Source organism: Lissotriton vulgaris, unplaced genomic scaffold, assembly GCF_964263255.1.
Source record: "Lissotriton vulgaris unplaced genomic scaffold, aLisVul1.2 SCAFFOLD_838, whole genome shotgun sequence".
In the NCBI taxonomy this organism is placed as follows: domain Eukaryota; kingdom Metazoa; phylum Chordata; class Amphibia; order Caudata; family Salamandridae; genus Lissotriton; species Lissotriton vulgaris.
The window spans coordinates 682486-688989 of record NW_028250251.1 but is presented as its reverse complement, the minus strand read 5'-3'; the positions used below and the strand labels follow the sequence as shown (position 1 = coordinate 688989).

Sequence of the window (6504 nt, the reverse complement as noted above, 5' to 3'; positions counted from 1 at the left end):
AATGCACTTTGTTCTCAGAAATGATTTGATTTCTGATGCCATAAGTGTTGTTATAAATGTTATGGTTTTAGAAGGTATAAGTGATGTAATATGAAAGAGTATAAGCAGAGCATGGTATAGTGGTGAGTAGGGGGCTGTCTTTAATCAATTGCGAAATCTGGGCAACGGCTACCCTTTCTGTAAGTTTGCCAGGAATGATCAGTTTGATATAGGTCTGTAGTCGTCATGGTCCTGAGCGGCGAGTTTAGTGTTCTTTCATAATGTATGTATGTGCGACTTTTTTAATGCTTCTAGGAAAACGCCTGTGCTGAATGAGTTGTTAAAGGGTGTTCTGACACCATGACGTATGACCATAGCATGATAAACCTGTTCAGCATGCACTGCCCCAGTCACTCCTTTTCATCGCACAAGCAACTCGCTGGCTAAACTGCTGTTTGTTAATTAGCTGCGTCCTCGTACCATAATGGGTGGAAGGTATGTACTGTCCTGCCTTTGTCTTGTTTTCGAAATAATAAAAGAACTGTATTGGTGTTGAACAGTTATGCTGGGCACAGTGTATTGAGATGTATGTTTTTTTTACAACTACTATATTAAGCCTTTAGTTGTGTGTCTGTCTTCCTGTATTTGGAAAAAGTCTCTTCTCTTTGACATATTTCCGCCGGTTCTGTGGTTTAGTTTCCAATAGTGATATGTACTTCCTGTTTAACTGTCCTGCGTGAGGGAAAGCGGCGCTGATGTTTAAAAATATTATTACCCGTCACGGGAAACTTTTAGGTTTTTATTTACTGTGATAATCAAATGAAAGCTGCTACGAAAAAGTTCAATTTTTAGTCTATGTTAATAATTGAATGTGGAAAATAGGGGGGTTTGTATTTATTTTAGATTACGTATTTTTAGCACTCGCAGTTTTCCATGAGTATAATTTACATTTAGGTTTATCATTTCAATTGATTTTATGGTATATTTAACCGTTTGCTAAATAACATTGAAGTTGATGCAGAAAATGACCGCTATTCCCGTACCTTTGCTATTTGCTAGCACTGTAAACAATAGGTATCACTCATACTCTATCTCAGGAGACTCGTTTAAGCAACCTTGGAATGACAAAGGGCCCGATTCACAAATGGCATCTAGGAGTAGTAAAGTTAGGAATCCTAACTTTACTACTCCTAGGGGCATATGCATCAAAATCCGTTTTTGCAAATAGTGATTTTTGAAAATCACTATTTGAAAATCGCAAAATGGGATGTATTTAAAAAATCGCAAATAATTTGCGATTTCTTGGTATTCCTTAATTGCGATTAGCAAATTGCGAAATCCCAAATAAGGAATGCCTTCCCATTCATTCCTATGGGCCAGGAGACCCATAGGAATGAATGGGAAGTCATTCTCAATTTGCGATTCGCAATTTGAGAATCAAAAATTGAGAATAATTTCAAGGGCGCAAGGGTGTCATAAGGACACCCTGATGCACCCCTGAAATGAGCATGTGTGCTCATGTATGTGCGCCACACGTACCGTGAAAAATGCCAAAATGTGCATTTTTTAAAGAAATCGCAAATTACCACCAACTTGAAGTTGGTGGTAATTTGCAATTTCTTAAGGAAAAATCGCACAACTTGGGTACTTGTTACATAGCATTTAAGGAATCGCAATTTGCGATTCCATAAATGCACACACAAAATTGAGAATCGCAAAATTAGCGATTCAAAATGCGATGAGAAAATGTTTCATACATCGTGTTTTGCGATTTTTTATTCGCAAACGCTGCTTTTTTGCGAATCGCAGCGTTTGCAAATAAAAAATCATTTTATACATATGCCCCCTAAATGCCCTTCGTGAATACCGAAAGTCGTAAAGTTAGGATTTTGCCTCAGATTACTTTTGTGTATCAGGCCCAAAAATCCTGGGTCAGACTGGGACAGAAAATAGAGCCTACACAGCAAAATGAAAATGTCCGCCATTAGTTAATTAGATACATTAATAAATGGTCTATGTTTGCAAATCGTGGCAGTTCTGAACTTCTAAAGACACGTACTATAAGCATTTTACAATTTATGCTAGACTGCATGGATTTGAGCTTGCTCAAGGTAGTGCGTATGTTAATATCAAGGAAATCAGCAGAAACTGACACAGCAGACCATAAAACGAGCCCACAAAGTTCCCCACAAAAACGGACTCGCACCATGACCTGTCAGAGTAGTCTGTCCAGCACTGCCTGACTGCCTTATAGCCCAGTCCCTGCTGAAAGTTAAAGAATTTCAGAATTCGAACTCCACAGCAGCAGAACAAAGCAGATGTCAGCGATGAGCGTTTAATGGACTGGACAATGTAAACAAATAGCAGCCTCCTCACTGCTGAGACTTGAATATGTGTACTGTTAGTTACACACAAAGTGGTCGACCATTGTCTCTGTGCTAATAAGATAGCTCAGCGAGCTAAGCGCTTGCTGCTAAAGGGTTGCACTAGAGATAAACGCGCGCTCTGTAGTATTTGCGATGATCAGGGCACAGCTACTGTCTCACACAAAAGATACGTTTACATGTTGGAACACGGACAGATGTGCATGATCAAAAAACCGATGGCATGGAAAAGGCAAGCCTCTTGCAATTTAATTACCTTTCCCCGTAAAAAAGTTTCGTAGAATAAGTGGCCTGCTATGTGTGTGATGGGTGTGTACACCTTACTGTATACCAATACCTTCTTTTTTATTGCTTTCATTTAGTTTAAAACACCATGTGAATTAAAACACACGCAGGTACGCGCGCAGGACAGTCTGTATTTCACTCGTCACTGTTGACAATCTGGTATCATTTGCCCAATAGTCAAGAAGATCTGGAAATTAGCATTTTCACCGTATCTGCATTTGCCAAAGACGCATCTGTACTGGAGAACTAGGAGAGGGGTCAATGTAGCTCGCTAAGCTAACCACACCTAAAAATAATTATTCGACATGTAATTTATCTGGCAAGCAAGAACGTCTGTTCTTCTTTTGAATACAACGAGACAGCTGTGACGATGGCAGGGACACCTGGCACTGTATAATGATGCAGTTTTCTGGGCACGCTCGTGAACAAGTGCTCCGTGCGTTTCTTTTTGGCATCTTCTGTGCAGAAAGTATCTCGAGACATCTCGCAGGGCGTGTTTTGCAAACACAAAGAGGCAATTACTTCCCTGGGGTTCCGAGCTTTGTTCTCAGCAAACGCACACTAATTTGGAGATGTTCTATGTTAATGCATGTATAAAAGCCACCAAAAAGAAATGCACAGATGTGTTGTATTTGTATAGCGCGAACAGTAACCCGTAAGCATCCCGGCGCTTGTACTCCTACCACAAGGGAACCCCTCCTGGCTTTTCCTTGTGAGGTGTCCACTCCTGGGCATCCCATGGTGAAACCAGGCATCCCTTGTGTATTGGGGGCCGTTGTGGAGACTAAGCAAGCTATTGCCCAGAGTTGCAGCGTGGGGCCCATGCTTAGATTCGGCACTGAGGCGAGAATATCCAGTCAGAGGAATTTAAGCCCGATCCCGCCGAGGCGGGAAACAAACCCTGGTCCCTGACCAGCGCTCTGCATCAAGGTCTGCCGCTCTAACCATTGAGCCACACTTCTCCACATCAACGTAGTCCAGTTCTATAATTTCAAAAGGCTCCTCCTAAGCTATTAACACATTAAGGAGTATATGACAAGAACCTGTGCTAAACATCTCCCAAAAATGTTAACACAACTTTACACATCGCAGCCTATCGCGGGAAAATAACCCAGTGTCAACATGGAAATCACAACACAGCGGTACCATGCGATAGTCCACCGAAAACGCAGCCTATGTCTGCGATACAACCACTGCGATGGATATAAAAAATACAAACCCCAAGGCGTAAAAAGACACAATGTGCCCAAACGCGCTAAGAAAACAGTGACAACCAGCGAGACGTCTGCAATGCCCACACGTAATGCGGGAAAAAGCACAAGAACAGAATACAGACAATGCCACTAAAAACAACATCAACTGCGAAGTACCACGGATGAAACCCACAATACCCACGGAGGAACATCCAGGAATACAGGGCCCGTGGAAGACCAATGAGAAGAGGAAAAGGAAGACGAGGTACAGTCGCCAGGAAAACCCGATTATCGCCACGGATGAGCCAGAACACCACCACCACCTGTACGTCACATTCAACGTGTCATTGGCAACAAAGAGGCAAAGATTGCACTCCAATGCTGTTGCATGGCAGAGGAGGACAATGGAAGACCACAAGAGGCCCTGGACTGATCTGAATGGCAACACCAAGTGTTGTTTGTTCTTTGGGTGTGGCTGTGTGCGGGGCTCTGTTGCCTACTGCAGGTAGTCGTGTGGTTTTACACCTGCAGGAGGCAGGTGTTAAATACCTGCTGCTATCGCGGTTTATCGCATGGTTTTGACTCGCTTCGTGGATCTGGCAGTACGTTGTGAAAGTGGTGTTGTGTTTTTTTTGTGTGTTTTTGCACGGGAACGCCTACACTGCATCTCATTAGGGTTAGTTGGTGGTGTTCACCGTGGAGATACATTTTGGGGCAGTTATCGCGGGAATACTGGTGATGTCTGCAGTTTGCACCAGCTTGTGAATGGGATGTTAAATCTATCTCCACTTTTGATGTGTTAAGGTGGGGATAAAACAAGATAAGTCCATGTGAATATCGCCCTAAGTGTCTCATGTGTTGCGAGTGTAAAATAACCTATTAATAATATCCCACAAACACAGAACACAGCCAAAGTGTGATGTAAACAATAAGGCTGCCTTTCACTTTTGTCAGGGTTTAAATTAGCCAATCATATACTACTTTGGCATTACCATGTACCAACGTATATTGCAAAAGTATCACAGTATTCTGTGGCCCAAATAATCCCGAAGCTTTTGTCATATATAACTTAAAAACAAAACTATTTTGAAAAACTAACAAAAGGACTATTTCCCCACCATAATCTATGTTCTGGCCAATGTTGAAGAAAATCTGTCTGGCCATTTTCGCTAAGTCTATTTAAAAAGTCTATGGAAAATGGATTGGGAAAAAACATGTTTTGGGATCACCCGCCCCCATTGCAGCCCCTTAACAAATTACCACAAAACTTGCATTTTCAGTAAATGTAGAAAACAGGAATACCAGAATAGGCCTGTAAACGGTCACAAAGTAATTGTCAATGAAAAATCGGAGGAATTTCTATCTCCCAGAATCCTAGCTGTAGCTACAAGTGGCTTCCGTCATTCTGAAGAAAAAAAAAAGATATATATACTTCCTCTCTAGGAGGTCTGAAGGGTGTGAAGCCCACAATGCTATGTTGTTGGACATGTTGGATTTTTGTTTGTCGAATAACATTTTTATGTTCAACCAGTTGATTTATCGTCAAATACAGGGGGTGGCAATGGGGGCCAGCTTCTCCCCAAGTTTCGCATGTTTGCACATGGGAGCTTGGGAGGAGCTGGTCCTCGGAACCACTTACCTGAATGAAATGAGGGACAACATTATTGTTTGGTTTCATTTCATTGATGATTTGTTTATTATTTGGCGGGGTAACAAGGAGTCTGCTGAAAAATTCATCACTGAAATTAATGTAAATGAACTAAATCTTAGGTTCACTGCAACACTCAGTCAAAATGAAGTTACCTTTTTAGATACTGAGGTATATACAAAAGGCAACAAACTGCACACTAAGATATTCCGAAAAAAAACTGCTGGAAACAGCAGTCTACCTGCTGCGAGTGGCCATCCTAGGCACCTCGTAGCAAGCATCCCCTATGGGGAGATGCTAAGGATGAAAAGAGGGTGCAGTGATCCTGTTGAGTTGAAGTTGGCACAACAAGAAAGTAAAAATAGATTTTTAGACAGAGGATATTCAGCTGAGATCATTGACAAAGCTATTGCTAAATCTGACTTATTATCCAGGGATGAGTTGCTAACAGGCAATTACCAAAAAAGACAAGATCAAACTGATCTAAACAAAAGTGAGTTCAGAATAATTACAGGATTCAGCAGGCAATCAAAGGAGATCTATAGGATTGTCAATAAACATTGGCCACTGGTTACAAAAGATCCTATTATAGGCAAAGACGTACCTACTAGGGTCTCTCTCACCTATAGTAGGGCTCCATCCCTGAGGGATCAAATTATAGACACTAATCCCGAACCAATCGGAGGCAGCAGCTGGTGGCAGACAGGCAAAGGCTTTTATAAATGTAAAACATGCAAAGCCTGTACCCATGGTGTCAATACCAAAAGCTATAAAGATGGTTTTAGTGATACAGTACACCCAATATCACAGGTATTGACTTGTAAAACCGACCATGCGGTATACGTCCTACAATGCCCTTGCCCGTTGATGTACGTAGGAAGTACAAAACTCCCTGTACATCAACGAATTCTCCAGCATCTTAGGGCGATCTCAAACGGGGATAACACCTATCCTGTTGCCCGCCACTATCGAGAAGTACACCAGAGCAACAACAAAACATTGACGTACTTTGTAA

The 6504-nt window shown here is 41.8% G+C and overlaps 1 long non-coding RNA gene across 1 annotated transcript in view; it reads left to right on the top strand.

Moving 5' to 3' along the window:
- The first annotated feature begins 414 nt into the window (after positions 1 to 414).
- The window catches only part of LOC147663325 (uncharacterized), a 170889-nt gene continuing 164799 nt past the window's right edge, over positions 415 to 6504 (top strand). The window contains exon 1 of the long non-coding RNA XR_015305354.1: positions 415 to 474. This is a non-coding gene — a long non-coding RNA (uncharacterized LOC147663325). The remainder of the gene's footprint in view (positions 475 to 6504) is intronic.